Raw genomic sequence first — 23828 nt, forward strand, 5'->3', positions numbered from 1 at the left:
CTGGAACAGCTGAAGCTGAACTGTCATGAATGAATCCAGCACTCTGAAACTGAATGGGCTTGGCATAGTCTGGAATATGAAAGGACAAGTCCTTGTCATATCCAAGACCAATTCTGTGCTTGTTGTGGACAAGCTGTTCCCAAGGTCTGATGATGGGCTTGGGAAGTGCAGACTGAGTTTCTGCATCTGCATGTACAACTGCTGCTTTATTGGGCATTGGATCTGAATGAACTTGCTGCTTATGGGAGTTTATTTCACTGTTCTGAACAAAAACAGGTTCAGAATGATGACTCCTTTGTTTTAATTCTTCTTGCTGAAGCTGAGATTCAAGCTCCAAAAATTCTACCTTTTCTTGTGTATACTGCAGATAGGTTTTGATATCACAGAGAGTGTTCTTGCTGATTTTCACTGTGTCATGATCAGTGGAATGCATCAAAGTTTTCAAGAATTCTAATACTTTAGTAATTTTAGCCATATTCTCCATTGTCAAAATTACACCTTTTAAAAACTGATCATAACTATGAACAAATGAATAAGCAGCACCCACTCACAATACTATGTCAAGAATCTTTTCCTTATCGCTGGAAATTTAGAACTGTTATGATTGAAGTGAGACAGGAGTTATCAACACACATATCATGCACGAATACAGAGACCAAGAGTGATAGAGAGAGTCCAAATACAACAGTCTCTGCGCAAACCATCAATCCAATGTTTGTAAAATGCAGGCACTATAAATTTGGAGATCGAAAATCGAAAGCGGGTTCCTGTAATTCCAGCACGAAAATTCAAAGCGTGATATTGCAGGTCCTGTATCCGTGTGTTCCGTTCTCTCGATCGGTACAGTGTGAAAATGAGCGGGCCAGATGCCTTATTCTCCCTCCGGAACAATTTCTACCTAGGAGCCTACCAGGCAGCCATTAACGAGAGCGATGTCCATGGCCTCACGGAAGAGGAATCCATCGAAAGGGATTGCCTCGTTTACAGATCTTACATTGCCATCGGCAGTTACCAGCTCGTTATCTCCGAGATTAATGATTCGGCAGCAACCCCTTTACAGGCCGTGAAGCTCTTGGCAATGTACTTGGCTGGACCTGAATACAAGGAAACTGCTCTTTCCAGTCTCAAAGAATGGCTCAGTGATACTGTCATAAGCAACAATCCTGTTTTGAAGCTGATTGCTGGAACCATCTACGTTCATGAACAAGATTACAATGAGGCTCTGAAACACACTCACTCAGGAGGAACACTAGAATTGTATGCTCTGAATGTTCAAATATATCTCAAGATGCACAGGTCCGATTATGCAGAGAAGTAGTTGAAATTAATGCAGCAAGTGTAACCAGAATCTCGTCCCCTCAGTCAACACTCAACTCCACTGCCTCTTATCTTCTTCAAATCTCCTTCACTGAATTCTTCACCGAAAATTGATGGTTGAAATGAAATGTCCCACAACAGCTTACTGTTTTGGGCGTTACAATCAAAAACAGATTCTCATTGGATATCTCTCTGGTCACCAGAGCCGAGCCTCAGCATGAGGAAAATCGAACCACGAGCGAAATCAGCTTTCTTCTACTCCACTTCTCCAGATCCAACGAAACGAGAAAGACCCACAGGATATTCTATATAGTATTTTAGGTCTAGAAGTAACAGAAAGGAATGGAATGAAGCATTGTGCGAAAGCTTGTGGCTACCATTCGGGTCAAGGACATTCTGGGATGAAGGACAACTGCAGGAATATACACGTAACGCCCGAGAGTTACTTCACTTCTCCGAAATGAAATGAAGACGACTCACATGATATCACTGACAGTTGGAGAGACTTAGGCCCCTAAATAAACATAAGAGTATAGAGTCTCCCATCGATTCTTCGAAAAAACGGAAGAGTAGTGAGTCTCAGAGAGTAATGACGTCCTCCCAATACTTCCCTCCGCGGTTGAAACAAAAGTTGTAAACACTATAGCATTTACCTATACATAGACATGTCGAGCTATGCTGCATCCATTAGCAAGTCGACACTGGGGATGGTTTTGGGAAACGGGTGTCCTCCCAGAATTTCAGCAACCAAATCAGTGCAGGCACAGCATCTGCACTTTCAACACATGCACGAATATCTTCACTGTGATTACAAAGATTCCCAATAACAGTTGCAGAGTCCTCTTTTGCTTTTGAAGATCCAATCTCCAGAATCTGGACTAGAGGAGGTATGCCACCTGTACGTCATTGCAGGTAGCTGAGCCTTGAATTTCCGTTAAATATTTTGCCAGAAACGGCAAAATATCATTCGCTCAGCTGAAGGTTACAAGGATCAGAACACTAACTGCAACCCATCAGAAGCTTTGGACAAGATCCGGTTTGAGAGTAAGCTGGATGCACAACCGGAACAGTTTATTCACATTATCCCAGACAATACAAACAATTCGTTGATCTCAGCCTGGAACGCAAAGGTCTCAACTTCACCAGCTCCCGCCATGATTTCTCCTCGAAAGCTTAACGCAAACACGGACCAGAAATCGTCGAAACTAGCCTTCAAACCCTTCAGACAGAGTAGGCAGCGCTAAAAAAGGAGCTCTCCACACATTCAATAATCACACAATACACTAGTCTACCACCGCATGGGAGATCAGAGAAAAGCAAAGAATAACGCACACAATGGTATCAAAAAACCGAAGAGAATACACAGTGGCGCAGAAGCGTTTTCAGAATCCACTCGAGCCAGGGAGTAGGCGCAGATTTCAGAGCGTTAAAGTAGGCGTAGCTTGAGGAAACGGCTTGGACAGCAAATGATTTCATGCAGGGGCGGTTATGGAAGATGACAGTTGCTGCACAGTTGTGCCGTTGGGTAGCTCAGGAGAGAGAACAACCAGATTTTCAGGTACAGGAGCATAATGGCAGAATAATGGCAGACAATGCACAGGTCTGTATAAAGGAATATGGCAGAAATACACTGCACAGAAAGGCCATAAACAAATGGCTCAAATTAATTTGCAGGGCAGGAATAGGCCTGCTCTGATACCATGTTAAACACACATGGACAGCACAAAAGATATGAAAGATAAATCATTCAGTACATTTTTTATTAACAATAGATATACATTTATAGTACAAATATGTGACTCTTGGGTTTCAGATCCCAAGGTCTCTTGGACTGCTTTGGTCCATTCGGCTTCCACACTAACCCATTAGGATTAGGTGTCCAACACAAATTCCTAGGAGGAGACTATTATTTTATGTTGTTTATTGATGATTGCACAAGGTACACTTGGGTGTACTTCCTCAAGAAAAATAGTGATGTTTTTTAGTATTTCAAAGAATTCAAAAACAAGGTAGAGAATCAGACATGGAAGTTTATAAAGATCCCCCGTTCAAATCAGGGGGGAGAATATGGATTGGGGAACTTCGTCAAGTACTGCAAGTATCATGGAATAGTGCACCAATTGATAGTACCCTACACTATAGTGGAAAGATGTTGCAAAAAGGAAAAAACAGGACATTGGTGGAGTGTGCATGGAGTATGATCAAAGGTAAGAACCTCTCAAATTATTTTTGGGTAGAAGCCATTAGTACTACTGCTTATTTAAAGAATAGAAGTCCAACAAGGTATCTTGATTTCAAGACTCCATTTGAAGCCTTGTATGGTTTTAAACTAGCAGTTCATCATTTGAGGATATTTTGGTGTAAGGTGTTTGCACATATTCTGAAGGACAATTGAAAGAAGCTTAATTCTAAAGTCTTTAAATGCATTTTTGTAGGACACTGTCCAGAATTTAAAGCATATAAAATGTTTGATCCATCTACTCACAGAGTATTTGCGAGTAGAGATGTAATTTTCCATGAACAGGAAAATGAAGGAAACAAGGATAACAACTATGAAATATGGCACATTCTTCCTGAAGTTGAAGACAATAAAGTAGAAGAAAAAGCAGAAGACAATGAGCAACAAAAGCTTGGGGAAGAATCCAACAATGTGGACATCACTAGTAGTCAGAGCCCAATAAAAAGTGGAGAAGTACTTTCAAAGAACAAAGGTGAAAGCAGTGAAGCACGAAGGAAATCTACTCGACCGATTCAAGTACTTGAAAGGTATATAAGGACTATGCTCGCATTACTAGTGTTTTGAATGTCATAGAACCCACGAGTTTTAATGAAGCCAATGAACATGAAGAGAGGAGAAAATCAATGGAGGAAGAATATGAATCTATAATTAAAAATAAAACCTGAGAATTGACTGAACTGCCTAAAGGAAAAGAGCCCATAGGATGTAAATGGTTGTACAAACCCAAGTTTAAAGTAGATGGTAGTATAGATAAATATAAAGCTAGATTGGTGGCAAAAGGGTACTCACAAAAGGAGGGCATTGATTATGCAGAAACATTTGCACCTGTAGCTAAATTGAACACTATTAGATTGTTAATTGCATTAGCTACAAAGTACCATTGGAATTTGCACTAATTAGATGTAAAATCTTATTTTCTAAATGGTCATTTAAGGGAGGAGGTGTATTTGACACAACCTGAAGGGTTTGTGGGGAAAGAGCAAGAACATTTAGTTTGCAGATTAAACAAAGCTTTGTATGGGCTAAAGCAAACACCTAGGTCATGGTATGAAAAGATAGATTCTTTATTTCTTCAAAAGGGCTTTATGAAGAGTCAAAGTGATCCAAATCTGTATACCAAGTTTGATGCAAAGGGGCATGTAGTATGAATTTCTTTATATGTTGATGACTTAATTATTACAAGAAATTCAGTCAAACTAATTGATGGAATTAAGGTGCAAATGTCACAGGTATTTGAGATGAAAGATCTTGGTGAGTTACATCACTGTTAAGGTCATGAAGTGTGGAGAGATGCAAGCTGAACTTTTGTTACTCAGGGTAGGTAGGTCAGAGAAGTATTAAAAAGGTTCAATATTGATCAGTGCAAAGCTTCTTTTGTTCCAATGCAACAGAATATGAAAGTACATTTTGATGGTGGCTCAAAGGAGGTAGATGGTATATTGTATAGAGAACTTGTGGGAAGCTTGAATTAACTTACTACAACCAGACCTGATTTAGCATGCTCTGTTAGTGTGTTAAGTCAATTTATGGTGAGACCTCTAGAAAGCCATTAGAGAGCAGCAAAAGGAGTGCTCAAGTATCTTAAAGGAACAATTGATTTTGATCTTAAATATACTGATTCATTTGATGTTGAGTTGACAGGTTACTCAGATTCAGATTATGCCAGTAATTCGGATGATATAAGATCTACAACAGGATATGCATTCAGTATTGGATCTAGGATTGTTTCGTGGAGCAATCAGAAGCAATCTAATGTATCTTTGTCATCTACAAAGGCAGAGTATAAAGATTTGTGTGCAACAACTTGTGAAGCTGTTTGGTTGACGCGAGTTCTTCAAGATGTTGGAGAAGAACGAAAGAAGGCTATGGTGATCAATTGCGACAACCGGAGCTCAATCAAGTTGACAAATAATCCAATATTTCATGCAAGGACAACGCATGTTGATGCCCGGTTTGATTCTATTAGAGAGAAGATACAATCAAAATAAATTTTTATTGAATATTGTAATACTTGTGAAAATGTTGCTAACATTTTCACAAAGCCCCTTGGGAAGATAAAATTTGAATTGTTTAGGGAGATGTTAGGTGTGAAACTCAACCCTTTCTCCATTAAGGGGGGTACTTAGAAAATAATGAAGAAACAATAATAGCTATGATTTTGTTTGTCATTAGGAATCAATTCCTATTTCCTAGTAGGTTGTTTCATCTCCCTAACTAAACGCCATTGTAGAAGACTTGTATTGAATGATTTGTGAATTCAATGAATTGAGCCAGTGTTGTGGGGAGCCTCAGGATCTCCTCACTTGAGGACTCCGAGTTTCTCCCATTCGATTTTGTCTTCCTAAATTTTCTAGTACATAAAAATAAAAATAAAATAAAAATTAGAAAATAAAATGAATAGTTAAAATAAAATTGATGTAAAATAATCAATTTACCATAAAAGTTTTTGACTAGCCATGGTTTTATATATATATATATATATATATTCTACCCACTTTTTTTTGAGATCTATCTAGGGTTGAGAGGGATCAAATCTCTTTTCACTCAAAAAAACATTTCATCCTTTCAACACTTAGTAAATTCACAATTAAGATAAATGTATAATGTAACTTACCCTTAAAAATTAGAATTTAAAAAGATTTATTACTGCTGTATTTGGAAAGATTTATCACTGGAGACCACCCTTGAAAATTAGAATTTAAAAAGATTTATCACTGTTGTATTTAGAAAGATTTATCACTGTCTCGGTCTCCAAAGGAAGGGATCCCGTGATTGAGTACTCTAAAATTCAGTATTGAAGAAGGCCGAAGACTGTTTCACCAATTCATTTCAAAATACGGGGTAGGTACCAGGGTCTCTCAAGTCTGCAGAATTTTTTGTAATACGAAGACTGTTTATTTAAAATTATTCGAAAAGGCAAGAGGCAGTCAAGTCTGCAGAATTTGTAGGAAATTTCTGTCAATAATTTGGCTCTGTGATGATGATGATTTGTGGGTGTTGATTGTCAATAATTTGTAGGAAATTTCTGTCAATAAATTGTGGAACGATATCAATGGAACGATGGCTCTCAAGAGAAGAGCAGACCACTAAAATCCAAATGGTGACGTTGATGGTGACAGCACGTGGGCAACTTTTAATCAGAGGCCGCAGATCACGTGGTAGAATTTTTATGTGACACACTGTGGAGGTGGAACCATACACACTGTGTATGGATTCAGATAATTTCTGAGTTGTTACATCAATCTTTCGAATAAATATTTTATGTCTTTCAAACTTCTAGTTGTTGTACCATAGCTTCAGGGACTTCTTAATATTAACTGAATACATATTTCTTCAGACTTAATATTTGCCCATTTCCAAATGTGATGATTTATGGTAAGGGAAAGAGAAATATTAGTTAAATTATTATTAGAATAAGGATGGAGAAATATGATAAAGCAAAGAGAAATATTAGGTGAATTATTTTTATTGAAATATTAGGTGAATTATTTTTATTGAAATATTAGGTGAATTATTATTATTATAAGGATGAGAAATATTAGCAAATTATGAACAGGGTAAGAATGAGGATTAATGTAAAATTGGAAGCAAATATTGGATAAATAATCATATTAAATTTTTCTATAGGGTTTTGGATAAACTTTTCTGTTAAGACACTATTTTTGATGTGAAGTCACTAGTTCAATTCACCGCGTCGATGAGGGTGATATATTGGACATGATGAAGATGTAATCTTGCTAAACTTGCAAAAAACAAATTAATTATTTTTACTCTTTACTACCTTTTTTTAATAATTTCTTTTGCTAATTGTGAAAATATTTTAATGGTTCTTTTCATTTTTAATAATAAGATTTTCTACTCAATTTCCACATTTTTATTTAAAATAAAAAGGCTTTATGAAGAAAAAAATACTTATATTTTTTGTTATATTAAATCAACCAAAAAAACATAAAAAAATAAAACAATTATAAAAAATATATATTTAAAAACAATAACCCAAAAAAATATAAAAAATAAAAATATTTTCAAAAGGACTTTAAAAATAAAATTTATTTTATTTAAATTTTATATATATATATAAACAATAACCAAAAATATATAAAAAATAAAAATATTTAGAAAAGAATTTAAAAAATAAAATTTATTTTATTTAAATTTTATAAAATGTTTAAAAACATAAAAATGTTACTTTAAATCTATTAATATATTCTATTTATTTATATGTAATTTTTTATATTTTTTAAATTATTAAAATTTATATAAAAAATTATTAAATAAATAAAATGAAAACATTATACTCTTGTCATGGGCATTCCTTTAGTGCATTTAGTTGTGTAAATCTCAAGGCACCACTATAATCATTGTCTCGTCTTTTGCATTTGAACATGTTACATAGAAATACATACTCTTAAACATTAAACCCACTCAAACTACGTTCCATATTTGGAGCCCAATCGTCTCTAAAAAAGTGAACTAGATATGGATCGAAGTACATGGGAAGTAAAAGAAATGAAAGAAAACCAATAATGATGACTTCTTTTTTACCACTCAAATTGTTTAAAACTTCTCTTTTATATATCTCTCATGTTTTGTTTTGTTTTGTGGGCACATCAACCTCTTATTATGTGTATATCTTGGCATCCCATTTTTTTTCTTTGCATATAAATAATATATTGCTCTAGCTAAAGCAATTTTGTTATGATGAGAGGGTAGCACTACAATAGCATTGATAGTAGTAATTTAATGATTTCCAATGGGATTTGGTAAACAATACCTCTCCATCACCCACACATGCTCACAATCCTGACCACCCTCACTTATGATTCCCTCATCTTGCATAGATAGGACAAAAACCATTGTTGATAGATATAAATGGTGATAAGATTTCATCCTTGGTCTAATTACAAAATTTAAATGCTTGGGTTTTTTTGGCTTAGGGTTGTCTTGTTTCTTCTCCAATCTCTCTTCTTCTTTAGGGGATCTAAATCAAATGTGATGGGGCTCACATGGCCTCTCTCTCTTGGGTAGGATTTCCCTAGCCCTCCTAAAAGGTAAGATCTCTTGGTCCATTTTAGATCTCCCCCTGATTTCTCTTAAGGTGTCTATATCAAACTAGAGGCTCCATCTGCACTAGCTCTATATGACATATAAGTGAGTTGGGTGGCATGATTCCCATAGATATAGATTTATTGTATCATTCTATGGTTACCCCTTGATTTTAGTTCTATATTTGATAACATGTTGGTGGATTCCCACTCTTCTGGTCTCTGTGATCTAAGGGGAATCTAGGTGGTCCAACATCATTTAGGTGCCCCTCTTTGTAGTGAGCACAAGACCCCAACAAGATATATAGTCACAATAGTTAAGTAACAACGAGACGCAGAAAAACATCAACTGGCCTACTAATCCTTTCTCTACAAATTTTAGAGCCTTGTATCTTATGGAGACTTGGCGCTAGTAGATTTTAGGGATCTAATACGTTTTTTTGACGAACCATGTCTACATTGGTTTAGAAATAGGTCTATTTGTAGATTCTAGAAGTTGCTTGAAGGTAGCAACCCAATAAGAATTTCGTAAGTGAACTCTGATTTCCTTATCCATCAAATTTAGACTCTAAATAATATCAGAATCTAAAGAGTGTTAGAGACACCAAGACAAGAAGCCAACAAACCAACCACCCAAATCTATAAAACCTAATTTGGCTGCCAAAAACTCACTTTGCTTGCATTCCTTATATCAAACTCCAAGCCCAAATCAATTTCATAATCCAAAATACATTCAAGAAATAATATTGATATTCCTAGAGAGAGAAGTCCATAATTTTCCTTGCTTACTAACTTACCAAATGGTAATGAGAGAGCTATGGCCAAAGGCATATGCATGAACAAGTACTTGGCTTCTAGAAGGGCATTCCTCATGCTATAAATTTAACTTCCTACCACTGTAAATTGTATTATCGCAACTGCATGCATCCTTCATGGGCCTTTTAGTTACCTTTCTAATTGCTTAGAAAGGAAACCAAGAAATTGTGCATTTAATTGTCAACGAGGGGTTTGAATGGAACTTGTGAGTTACTCAACGTATATGTAAATCACACTTTCTACTTTCATTGGATTTTTTTGCAGTTGTAGTATTAATGATTACTCTTTTGGAGGGAATACATACATGTCACAAACTTCAACAAGCTTATACAGACTTCATAGTCCAAACTGCACTTGCAATCAAATACACACTTTATAGAAAAGTAAAGATCATACTTGCAGGAAATTAAATTCACGCTTACAGGAAAGTAATTTCACACTTTCAGAAAGTAAATAACATAGGCAGAAAAAATGACTAATCCTTGTCCCTACTTTGACCAACATGTAGAAATTGGCACTGTAGATCAACATATTATGCAATATACTAAAACACAATACAAGATCTACTTCTACAACACTTTGCGGAAGCTTAATCGAATTGAGCAATATCAAGAGAACACATATAAATGAGAATGAGAAATCAATGACACATAACACAGAAGAAATAACCCAGGGAAAGCCTCAACCTAAAACCCCAATCTTTGTATTATCATACAAGTGGAAATCTTGTTCAAGTTACAAAAAGAATCAGCTCTCAAGCTATCATGCTCTCTCTACAATCAAACAATACAGCTCACAGACTAAATAGACATAGTATATGTCCTCCTCAAGCCCTCCGAGCCTCCTATTTCCTTACGCAGTTTTTCTTGTGGTCCAGTGAAGCCATATGTGTGAATTGGCCTCACCACACTCACAAAACCTAAAGAAGTAACTGCGCAATCCTCAAGGAAAGAATTCCTTCTGCATGCAAGGAATATTCACAATGGAATATTCTAGCAATTGATCGTACACTGCCCCTCCATCTAATCTCAACTCGGTCTCTATCTGAACTGACATGCATGAGTTATTTATGAGAGAATATTCAGTTATCTGAAATGCAGTAGCTACATGCATGCATGCATTAACTAACTGAACTCACATTAATTCAAAAAACTGTTTGAATTAATCTAACTGGACTTGACTCAGTTAACTGAGCCAACTAATTACAACTCATCCTTATCTCTTTAATTGATGGATAAATTCCCCAATTAATGGAGAAACTGTTGCATGTCCCCACATAGACTTCATGTTTGATTTTCCTTAACTAATTAACTCAAGATGAATTAATTAATTATTTTAGAAACAGCTGCTAAGATCATATTCGAATTTTACTTCACTATTTTAGTTCAGGGACTAACTAAAATAGGAAGGTATCCCAAAATGCTATTTATAGAATGCTATTTTTAGCACTTCCATTTTTCATTCCTTGTTTCTATGTTCAACACTAGTTGAACTGCTATTTATAGCAGTGCTATTTTTAACATTTCTATTTTTAGCATTTCTTGTTGCTATTTTCAACACTCCCTCTCAACAATAAAGGGATTACCAGTAACCCCAATCCTATCTTTGTGGAACTCGAACTTGCATTTTGACAATGCCTTAGACAAAATATCTGCATCCTGTTCCTCGATCGAAACATACAACAACAACATGATCCTCTTGATCACACAGTATCGAAGATGGTGATATCGGATATCAATGTGCTTGGACCTATCATGAAAAACTAGATTCTTAGAGAGTTTGATACAACTCTAGTTATCACAGTATATCACTGTAGGATCCATCCTCTGACCAAACAATCCCACTAGAATCTTCCACATCCAAATGGCTTCACATGCAGCCTGACTAGTAGCCATGTATTCAACCTCTACTGAGCTAAGTGCAACTGATCTATGTTTCCTGTTGTACGAGGAAACTGCAGCTGAACCAAGGTTGAAGATTCCTCCAAAAGTGATCTTCCAGTCTGATGGACTCCCTTCCCAATCCACCTCTGTGAAGCCTTGGAGCTTCACTCTCTCTTTCCATCTGTACCACAATCCAAACTGAGATGTGCCTCTGAGGTATCTCAGCACATGCTTCGTTGCCTTCCAAAACAGCTTGGTAGGCTGAACCATAGCTTGACTCAGTTGGTTCACTGCAAAGCATAAGCCGGGTTGTGTGTTCACCAGATACATAAGTGAACCCACCAGTTGTCGATAAGCAATAGCATCTAGTACCTCACCTAACGTAGCATCCTCCTTCCTCCAGTTCCCAGCTAGAGGAGTCTACATGGGCTTACACTTCTCCATGTGAAAGCACGCGAGTATCTCATTGGCATACTTTCCTTGAGACACAAATACTTCACCATCTTTCTACCACAACTCCATGCCTAGAAAGTAGTGCATAAGGCCCATGTCCTTCATCTCGAACTCTCTTGTAAGGTCCTCCTTGCAAGACTGTATTAGCTGATCATCACCTGTCAAAATCAAATCATTGACATAAAGAACAATGATCAACGGTTTACCTTCTACCATGATGTGGTAAAGGTTTGCATCTGCTTCACTCTTGGTGAAGCCCAAACTGGTGAAATAGTTGTTGATCCTGCTGTACCAAGCACGGGGTGTTTGCTTCAGCCCATACAAATCCCTCTTGAGTCAGCACACATGTGACTCATGATCAAAGGTCTCGAAACCCTCTGGCTGCTCAATGTACACCTCCTCCTCAATCTTCCCATTGAGGAATGTTGTCTTCACATCCATCTGGTGGATCTTCCACCCCATCTGAGCTGATAGTGCCAACATCAATCTAATCGATGAGTACCTTGCTATGAGAGCAAAAGTCTCATCGTAGTCGATCCCCTCGACCTGTGAGAAACCCTGGGAAACAAACCTTGCCTTATGTTTCTCAACACTGCCATCAGCTGCCTGCTTTACCTTGTAAATCCATCTGGAACTCACCACTGACTTTCCCTGAGGCCTTGGGACAACATCCCACACACTGTTCCGAATGATAGAGTCGTACCCCTGTACCATTGTATCAACTTAGACTGGTTGCTGCACTGCCTCCTCGAATGAAGAAGGTTTGGTATCTACACACTCCCCAATGAGGGCCATGTACCCAGTGTACCGCTCGGGCGACCTCCTCTGTCTGCACTGAGAATATGGTTGTCCCACATTCTCATGTGCATCCAGCATCAACCTATCAACTTCCCTTGAGTGTTTCCGCCCATCTTTGGAAGTATCAGCATGAGTGGATGTCTCCACTCCCGGATCCTCTGCATGTGGTTGCTCCGCATCAATCTGAGGATCCTCCTCCTTAGGAATTGAAAGCTCCTCCTCTGCATGCAACTTGAGCTCCCTCTCAATTGACACTTGCATGGCTTTCCGCTTGGCAAACTTCAGATCCCTGCATACCACAATCCTCTGAGTGGAAGGTAGGTGCACTTGATAGTTGTGGGGTGTATCCGTGTACCCCACAAGTATTCCCAACTCAGCTATTAGGTCTAGCTTCTTCCTGGCATCTTTGGTCACATGACAGTAAACTGATGATCCAAAGATTTAGAAGTGACTTACATTAGGTTGCTTCCCGGAATAGGCCTCCATAGGTGTCTTCATTCCCAGTATACAGTGCGGGCTTCTGTTCTGCAAGTATACTACTATATTGCATGCCTCAGCCCACAAATGCAGTGGTAGGCTTTAGTCATGCAACATCGTTCGTGCTGCTCCCGCAATCGATATGTTCTTCCTTCCGGCCACCCCATGTTGCTGTGAGTTATAGGGTGCCGTCAATTCTCGTTTAATACCTTCTGCAGCACAGAAGTCTTTAAACTATTGGGAGACATACTCTCCACCATTGTCGCTACGCAAGGCTTTTATTTTCTTTCCAGATTCTTTCTCTGCCAAGGCTTTAACTCAAAAAACCTCAAGAAGGTCTGATCCTTCTTTTGCATAAATTAGATCCAGCATCTACGAGAAAAATCATCAATAAAAATAACATAGTACCTTTGTTTAATGGTGGAGGGTGTAGAGAAGGGTCCACAAACATCTGAGTGAACTCGCTCTAGGATTGTTCCAGCTCTACTGTCTCAATCCAGAAAGGAAGATTTCGCATACTTACCCAAGGTACAACCTTTTCATGTAGTCGTCTACTCAAGTTTTCCCTTGGGTAATCCGGTAGAAATCTACTACATGATCTTCAGGGCTCCATGGTGCAAGTGGCCCAGTCTTCTATGCCATAGCTCGCCAACATCTTAGCTCTACACCATATTAGCTTTGGAACTCAAAGCATCACAGTCATCTACCTCTAGCTTGTAGAGATTCTTAACTTGAATCCCTATTCGCTTTGTCTATCCAGTACCGATATGCCTCAGGAATACCTTTACTTTACTAAAGACTACATCATAGCCTTTATCTTCTAGCATAGCGACAGACACAAGATTCTTCTTTAGACTTGGTACATACTTTACATCAGTCAGGGTGAGGGGAGCTCCATGCTCCCTCTGAAACACAACCGTACCTTCACCTGAAACACGATACGTTCCATCATCACCCATCTCGATCCACATCTAGAGATCTTTTTCCTCCAAGGTACTGAAAAGATTCTTGTCACCTGACATGTGGAATAAAGCTCCACTGTCTTGGTATTACACACATCCCACCATGGATGAAACCATGCATGCGATAAGCAAGAAATCCAGCTCAAACTGTGAGACTAGTGCCTCACCTTCAGATCCCTTCGAGAAACCCTTCTTGGATTTCTTCTGTGGACAATTCGTAGCATAATGGCCCACTTCATGATAATGAAAGCATCGCAGTTTCGATTTGTCAATCTTCTTCCCACCATGGGAAGAACTGGATTTGGATTGGGACGCCTTCCCTTCCCCTTCCTCGCCTTACTCGCTAAGGCTAGATTTTCCTCATCATCTTTCTTCGATGAGGATCCATCTCTAGTGCTTCCTCTTATTTCCTCCCGCATCAGATCTGACCAAATTTGTTCCCAATCTGGCAGTTTTTCTCTTCCATTAACAGAGTCTTGGTAGCTATGCCAGCTCTTAGGAAGACCGAGGAATGCAAGACTCGCCATGTCATCATCAATAGTTGTGATCCCTACACTTCCAAGCTCATCCCTGTAGGTGGTGAGCTTGTTCAGATATGTGGAGATTGTGTCGCCCTTTTCACACTTGATCTTATGAAGCTTGTCTTTTAGCGCCAACTTCCTCTAATTGTTGTTGTTCTAATATAAATCTTTCAATGTTTTCCACATCGAAAATGGTGTCTCCTTCCCATGGAGGCTCGAGACAATGTGGTCTCGAACTCCCTCCAAGAGGATTCTCCTTGCTCTAGCCACACATTTCTTCCATTTCACCAGTTGAGTAGCATCAGTCGGCTTGGGGACTTCTTGATCAATGAAGTCCTTTAGACCGTTATCCTCTAATACTGCCTCCATGCGATCCTTCCAGGCTATATAATTCGAGCTACCATCAAGGGCATACTCGAGTCTTAAACCACTAAACGCCATTAGTGAAATTGAGATGTGATAAGAACTCGATTTCTATATTCAGGAACCACAAACTTTGAACTTCTCCTTCTTTTATACTGTTCTTCACCTTGATCACCTTTTCTCCAATACCATGTAGAAATTCGCATTGTAGATCAACAGATTATGCAATATACTAAAACACAATACAAGATCTACTTCTACAACAGTTTGCGGAAGCTTAATCGAATTGAGCAATATCAAGAGAACACATATAACTAAGAATGAGAAATCAATCACACATAACACAGAAGAAATAATCTGGGGAAAGCCTCAGCCTAAAACCCCAATCTTTGTATTATCATACAAGTGGAAATCTTGTTCAAGTTACAAAAAGAATCAACTCTCAAGCTATCTTTCTCTCTCTACAATCAAACAATACAGCTCACAGACTGAATAGACATAGTATATGTCCTCCTCAAGCCCTCCAAGCCTCCTATTTCCTTGCACAGTTTTTCTTGGGGTCTAGTGAAGCCACATGTGTGAATTGGCCTCATCACACTCACACAACCTGACGAAGTAACTATGCAATCCTTAAGGAAAGAATTCCTTCTGCATGCAAGGAATATTCACAATGGAATATTCTAGCAACTGATAGTACACTGCCCCTCAATCTGATCTCAACTGGGTCTCTGTTTGAACTAACATGCATGAGTTATTTATGAGAGAATATTAAGTTATCTGAAGTGCAGTAGTTACATGCATGCAGGCATTAACTAACTGAACTCACATTAATTCAACAAACTGTTTGAATTGATCTAACTGGACTTGACTCAGTTAACTGAGCCAACTAATTACAATTCAATATTACAACTCATCCTTATCTCTTTAACTGATGGATAAATTCCTCAATTAATGGAGAAACTGTTGCATGTCCCCACATAGACTTCATGTTTGATTTTCCTTAACTAATTAACTCAAGTTGAATTAATTAATTATTTTACAAACAGCTACTAAGATCAAATTCGAATTTTACTTCACTATTTTAGTTCAGGGACTAACTAAAATAGGAAGGTATCCCAAAATGCTATTTATAGAATTCTATTTTTAGCACTTCCATTTTTCATTCCTTGTTATTAGGTTCAACATTGTCTGAACTATTATTTATAACAGTGCTATTTTTAGCATTTCTCGTTTCTATTTTCAACACAACAAATGTAATCGTCACATTGAGCACATTTATGCAACAACATGGTTGCTACCCTATAAAAAATGCAAACGTTTACAAATAAATAAAAGAAATTAAATTGCACAACGAGGAATAAAATAATCTATCTAAATTATGAAACACTCTGTTATATTGGAGTGGGCCTTGCCTCCATAGAACATAGTGATGATATTATTCTATATCAACACTCGTTACATTGATGACAAAAATTAATTGAATTAATTAAGCTAATTAGAAGAAATCAATGCAAGAGAAAAATACTATAGTAAATCACACACTATGAAATTCATAAAATTACAATTAAAAATAAAAGCTTAAAAATGAATTGTTTCATTATCATTTAGACATTGTTCTAAGCGTCCCCCTTCCTACACATTGATATCTCACTGTATTTATACATTCATGAATAATTTATTAAAAGAAATTGTTACAACAATGTTAACTAAATCCTTTAAACATATTGATTTTCCCAACCAACATTCCTTGGAGTTTTTCTTGTTTAAAACACATTTAGTTATGATTTTTTGGATTGATTACAAAAGAAGAATGCATATCTAGCAGTCAAATCGTTTCTGCAGAAGTGGGAAAACTTAGAAAATGGCCATAACAATAAATCTGGGTTTTACGTCTTTAGAAAAATGATTGTATCTCCCAAACCTTGCTAGTTTTTAGAATCTTCCCACGTGTAACTTGATTTGGCTCATTCTAGACAAAGCACACATTTTATAATTTTCAAATTCATCCTCATTTTCTCGGAAATTGTGTCACAAGTTGATTACTTGAAACTGTTGAATTGCAACAATATAGTCAAAGTTGCAACAATGTAGAACAATGTTGTGGAGTTGTAGCAATGTACAATAGTCAAAGTTGTAACAACTGGAGTGTTACTAGGGTCGCAACAATAGGGTTTGGAGTTGTAACAACAAACTTTGGAGTCACAGTAAATGTAACAAAAACATCCCCTGTGGAAACATCCCAGCCAACAAAACAATTTGTATGGCACATCATCTTTGCATATTATCTTAAAAATAAATAAATATATATATTTTGTAATATTTAATCATAAATTCATACAAAATACTAAGGAAATGCAATGGAAAACACTTTATGTCTTTTTCCTCATATAAGTATTAGAATGGACTAACATAGGGTTATAGGCTAATGAAAATGAATTAATAATAGAGAAAATAGGGTGTAAAAAGATGCCATTTTCTAGGCCCATTAATCCTCATGACTACTTAAGGTTGATAATGTTGAAATTGTGTTATGAAGAAAGTGTGTAAAGTTACCTTATTCATGGTGTCCATTGATTTTTGATATTACAAGTTAATTCCTCTTTTCCCAATTATATTATACATAGAGGGAATTTAAGTGCCTGATGAGATCATACTAAATTACTTAATGAATGGGGTTGATGATTAACCCCCTTTTGCATCTAAGGACTCTTTTTGCAATGTAGAAACTACATTTGATCCACCTTATTATGATGCATCTATAAAACATTGTAGCATATTGATGATTCAAATGACATATTTCCTTTTGAATTCTTAGATTAATGAGATTGAATTTTTTTTTTCTATCAACTGGAGTTGTTGATTTACTCATAAGTTTTATTATCAAAGCCAAATCTCCAATAAGTAAAATGTTCTTGTTTCACCTAGAGTTAATTTATTTTACCTCTCAAAATAAAGTTTAAATATTTTATATATGAGACTACTATGGGCTCGAATTCAGGGCTCGAATTCAAGGATTAGTAATAAAAAACATGGTTCTAGTTGCCCAAACCATAGTTTAGGGATAAAAACTCTTTAGCCCTTTATTTATCTATTAGGATGTAAAATCCATGTGTGATCACCTCAAGCTTGGTATAAACCCCCTACATATGAATATTTGTACTATAAGAAGAATATGGATTATATTTCAAGGATTAGGAACAACTGCATTGATTCTTATGGTCCAATCCATGGTTAACGGTTGAACATTAGGGATCTAAACCCTTGTCCATGGTTTTGGTTTTTCAAAACTATGGACAATGATGTAAACCATGTTATGGGTCTTGCACATCAAATATTTATCAAAAAGAATATGGGCCCATTTTTATTTCTATTTTACATAAAATGGATGCTTATTTTCACCCAATCCTTATTTTAGGGTTAAAAACTATAATTTTTATTGATAATCTTGGTTTTATGGGAGTGGAATCCTTGTAGAAGTATCTTAACCATAATACATGCCATATAAATGGAATAATTTCTCTTTAGGAAGCCCACTATCAATGATTTGGCATGATAGGGATGGTTCTAGTGGCCAAAATGATGGCTTGGGGCTAAAAGTTGGGAATCTATCCTCAAATTCATGTTTATAGAGCTCAAAACCCATGTATGTAGCCTTAATCCACAATAAATTTATTGTACATGAAATATTTTAAATACAAGATGATTACACTTATGATTTATGGAATATGCATGATAAGGATGGTTCTTTCATCACAAGCCATTGTTTGAGGTGAAAAATTAGTGTTTTATCTCTAAATACATGTTTTATGGGCTCAAAAGTTATGTACAACTCTATTAACCACGTGGCACAAACCTTGTAGAGGGACTATTTTCCAAACGAGAGGATTTGGGGCCCAAGTTAAAAGATTAGTTGTGATGAAGATAGTTATTTTGGTACAAAGCATGGTTTGGGGCTAAAAGTCATGGGTCTAGAGTCTAACCCATGTTTTTGAGCCTTAGAATCCCTATATAGGGCCTTGAACTAGTACACTATGTGTGGATTCGTTGCCATACTAGAGTAAAAAGCCTAATTTTAAGGCTTATACATGACAAGGATGGTTGTTTTGGCCCAAGCCATACTTTACATCCACAACCAAGAATTTAGCAAGTAATCCATGTTTTTTTGGGCAAAAATCTATGTATAGGTCATTCATAGGGATACTTGATATGTTTTAGCATCTCATATTATATCTACCTAAGACATATTATAGAATAGAAATAATTTTGGTTTGTAATTACTTTTTTCTTATTAATGTGGTGAGTTGAGATGTTATCTTTAGCAAATTCTATTATTGTAATAAGTTGATATTTTCTCTCAAAGCTTGTTGAGCTACGCGTTACAAAATTCATGTTAATCTTTTTATGTAAATATATTTAAGCTTATGATTTCTTAATCCGATGCATTGAAAGATTTCTCACTCTCACTTAAGTACAATCATCTACACTTAAGTTATTTTCATTCATATTAGTGCCTTAACTATCACACATGCCGTATAAATAGAAACTTATTATACATGAGGGTCATGGAACCAATTTTAAGGATTGGTTTGAATAGGGACGAGTCTTGTGACCTGAACTATGGGTTTGGGAGTAAAAACTAAATCTGTAATGCTCAATTAATGTTTAGGGCTTTGTTGATCTCTTTTCCTATAAGGACCATAGTCAACTTCCAAGGGACTTATCAATGTTCTCTCTACATTTTTATAGAGATGGTACTCCTCTTTTACACACTCAGAAATTTTAATAAACTAAAAATGATAATTCAAACATTCAATATATTCACCTATGAGTGGACGAGGCGATTAAAAAAAAAGAAAGAATAATATTAGAAGTAAATATTATCTGACTAATGATTAAGTTCCATAATACACATCCATTCAAATTTCATGAGGAAAACACATTTAAAGAAAATGCATAGATAGCAAATAAAGAAATTATCCAAATATTTCATAGAGCTCTAAAATGATTCCATTCATTCAATATCACAAAGAATCATAGGAGATCATTCATAAGATCACAATGCTTAATCAAAAGTCCATGAAGCTACAAATGTCATGTACTCTTGGATATAGCTCATTATGAGAGTCAAAATAATATTAAACATTTGAAAATTGAAATTTGGATAAAGTGCGTGCCTAAAGCACTTTACAAAATTCCTTAAATGTAATTTGAATGCATTCATCTCTAGGGGACTGGGATGGGCCTCCCATGGATCAATAAATATTATATAATAATCTGAAACAAAATAAAGAAATGCAATCAAGGATAAAATTTACAATTATATAACACAATTCACAAAGTTAGGTGATTTAATATTGGGAAGAAATAATGGGGAATTGCTTCAAATAAAATATATAATTCCCAGAAAATTGCAGAAGGATGATTGATGGAATGAATTCTCTCTCCTGACAATATCAAATGTTGGACTATATATATGGCTTCATACATCTATTAATGTAACTACTGTGGCAATTATTCAAGATTAATAATTTCCATTGAAGATATTTTAAGCCATTCTTCAATATACTCCTTCATAGGTGGAACAATTATAACTCGCTTTACCCTTAATGCAAAGATAATTGGCCTTTATTCCCATAGAAAAATATAACTAACCACTTTCTGATTTATTCCTTCAAAAAATATGTTAAACTATCAAACTCATTACTTCGTGATGTCTCAATGACCTTTAAATATTTTTGTAACATATCTTTTGTAATTAAGATGGAACCTTTGATTATTCTTGGGTCTTGAAGGTCTTCGACAACTTTAATTGTTTTAAAGAAGTCATTCTTCCTTTGGTCATTAATTTTTGTACATTCATAAATAACATCCTTCAACATTTTGATTCTAGTAGACCATCTCACTTTGATATGCCTTATTCCTTCCATATCAAAAACTCTTTTTGAGTTTTTTTAAAATCACGATGTGTAGCAATTTTAGTAATGAAGGTCTTAAAGTCATTTCTAGGAAACTGTTGATAATGTTCTAGGTCCCTTTACAAATAATCTGTAAAACAAGAAACCATCTGAGAGAGATTTCTAAAATATAAGCATATGTCTCATGTTCCTTCAATGATACTTAATCACTTATTGATATTTACTACAACATAATGTTGGAAATAATACTGAGAGGGGGGGTGAATCAGTATTATCAAATTCTTTTCAATATATCTTCCTTATTTATACTTTGAATTGTTCTTTAGATATTGATCGTTACTTTGTATGTCAGTACCATAAAATAATGAGCATGAACAAGAAAAACAGATAGTCACACCAAAGAACACCAGATATAAGGTGGAAACACAATGTGGGTGAAATCCACCTGCTACAATATGTCTCTATCTTCTTTCAATTAGAAACTCCTTTGACAATGATTTTGTACTGGTGCAGTCCTTTACCAGTACGTAGGTTGCAACTTACAGAGAGCTACAACTCTCTCTCGTTTTCCAGTCTCTCTTGGAAGGGAGCTACAACCCCCTACTTCTTTTCTTTCAAGGACCACTTTTCATCAATTTTCAAACTGGATCCAAGAAGATCAAATAACCATCAAGTACATGCAAATCACCAAAACTCCTTATACAATCAACCAAAGAATCACCCAACTTCTCAGAATGCTGTAAACAGAAAAATAGAACCAGAAATATAAACCCAGAACTCTGCAGCAATAGATAAAAGATACTCAACAATGTTTTAAGACAGATCCGCAGTTTTTCCTTGTCTGAGCTGCGTGACTCCGCACTCCGCCTTCTGCTTTCCTGCGTATCCACGCAGAGGGCCTTCTGTTACACTGCGTACATCCGCTCTTCGCCTTCTGTCTCGCTGCGTACCTCTACTGTAACTCCGCACCTGTACCTTCTATCGCGCCGCGTACGCCTACTGTATCTCCGCAGCTGTGCCTTCTATCGCGCCGCGTGCCTCCGCAACTGTAGCTTCTATCGCGCCGCGTACTTCTAATGTACCTCCGCACTGTGCCTTTCTGCGCTCCGCGCGCCTCCGCACCCGAGCCTTTTTGTGGACTGCGAACCTCCGCAACTTCACTTTTACTGGACTGCGAACCTCCGCATCTACACTGTGAATCTCTTGCGGACCTTTGATTTGAACCGAATTAGCAGCCCTCCAATGTGCCACTAACAGTCAGATGCACAGATCTGATCATGCGCCCGTGAGATCACGACTTGATAGATTCACCTTCAAATTTACTTTGATTTAGATCAAGCTTTTAACATTGATAACCCAATATTTCAGATCTTAAGATATTCAATTTTCAAAGATGCCTTAGCCAAGTGATCTCCTTCCCTATTTATAGTCAAGCCCTTATTCACACCATGGGACAAAACCATCAAAAACCAATACAAGGGATCCAAACCGGGGCTTAATTAGATCCTATACCACGGGCCAAAACCATAGGATCGTGAACAACGGGCTAAATACCACGGGCCAAACATAAGAAACCCCACGTGAGCGCGCTTCTCTGCCTTGAAGTGAGTGAATTGGGGGACCGCACCTTCTGAACGGATAACCTGCGAGTATGACCGCACTTTATGGACGATGAACTTGCGGGTCCGCACCTTCTGAACCATTCTCCTGCGAACCTCTTAATTTCCATTATTTTGAGAGCCTCTTAGTTTTTCCACTTGAGTAAGTTGCCATCAAGTACAACATCTGTATCACAAAGCCATACCAGAATCATAATGCCAACACATAAGTTCTAATCCCTTTCAAAAATTTAGTTGTTTTCTTAACTCTATTTTTTGTGTTAGTTGTGATTAGTGGTGCAGGATTTGGGGCTACAGTAGCCAAAGGGAGCATGAAAAAAGGTCTAGGATTGAGAGTTTCTTTAAGCTCATTGATTTTCCTTTTCAGTTGCATATTTTCAATTTCTTATTCTGTGACAGAATGAGGAAGGGAATCCCTTATAGTCATATGTAATTCATTGGGTATATGTTATATTCTTTGCACAACTAGCCCTAGGTGTTGTTGTGTTACATCAAGTGTAGCGAGGGGTCGTAGGGGGGCAGCAACCCCCCCTATATGCGGTTTAGGGTAGTGCCCCAATTTTTTTTTAGGTAGGCCCAAGGTTGGGGGCAGGACCCAAGGATGGTGGGTAGACCCACCCATGGTTTTGCACATGGTTTTTGTGCATGGTTTTTGGCATGATGGTTTTTCCCATGGTATTTTGTAGATTCAATCAAGGGAACTATGGTTATGTTTTAATCAAGGGTTAATGGATTGGGAGTCTATGAATGCTTCAACATGTATATAATTTATTGTAACATTGGAAGGAATATAATGAAAAATCAATCTAGTTTTCCTAGTTTTGGCTTATAGGAGAAAAATCTTTGTGTATATTTTTTGTTTTCACCATTGTATATTCTATATTTTTTTAAAGAATTCGTTTGCATGTAATTTCTCCAAAACCTTCATAATTTAAGAAGTTTGATAGGACCAAGTCCTGATACATCTACCTCATAGTTCCATTTCTTTGTCACCTTATTTTTCTAACATGCACCTTTTCAATTTGTAACTTCTTACCAACCTTATCATAGTGGGCATTATGCATGGTTAATGATTGCTATTAAATAATGGTTGGCTTCTCTATAACCAATTATTCTACTATTCCCAATCTGACTACAAGACATAATGCTACCCAATCAGGGACTATAACATTATCTATTTCCATGTTGGTGGGTCCTTCTGCTTACTGTGATCATTTGTTACTAGAAATTTTGTTACTCTTTGATAAATTCACAACATCATGAGATTTTTATAAAATAACATAAGTGTGTGGTTCTTCACCATCATCTCCACTAGAATTTCATTCATTACTCTCTCCTCTTACTGTAGTTATTTCTTGTTTTTTGAATGCTAAGGGAGAGATATGACGAGTCTCTTGAGCTGATGAGGATTGTGTTGTTG

The 23828-nt window shown here is 36.7% G+C and overlaps 1 pseudogene; it reads left to right on the top strand.

Annotated features, from left to right (window-relative positions):
• Nucleotides 1-716: 716 nt before the first annotated feature.
• LOC149227632 (coatomer subunit epsilon-1 pseudogene) lies at nucleotides 717-1330 on the top strand (annotated as a pseudogene).
• Nucleotides 1331-23828: the final 22498 nt, after the last annotated feature.

This window comes from Pinus tabuliformis, chromosome J, assembly GCF_031772625.1.
Source record: "Pinus tabuliformis cultivar Carrire ecotype Pingquan chromosome J, CPIR1, whole genome shotgun sequence".
Lineage (NCBI taxonomy): Eukaryota > Viridiplantae > Streptophyta > Pinopsida > Pinales > Pinaceae > Pinus > Pinus tabuliformis.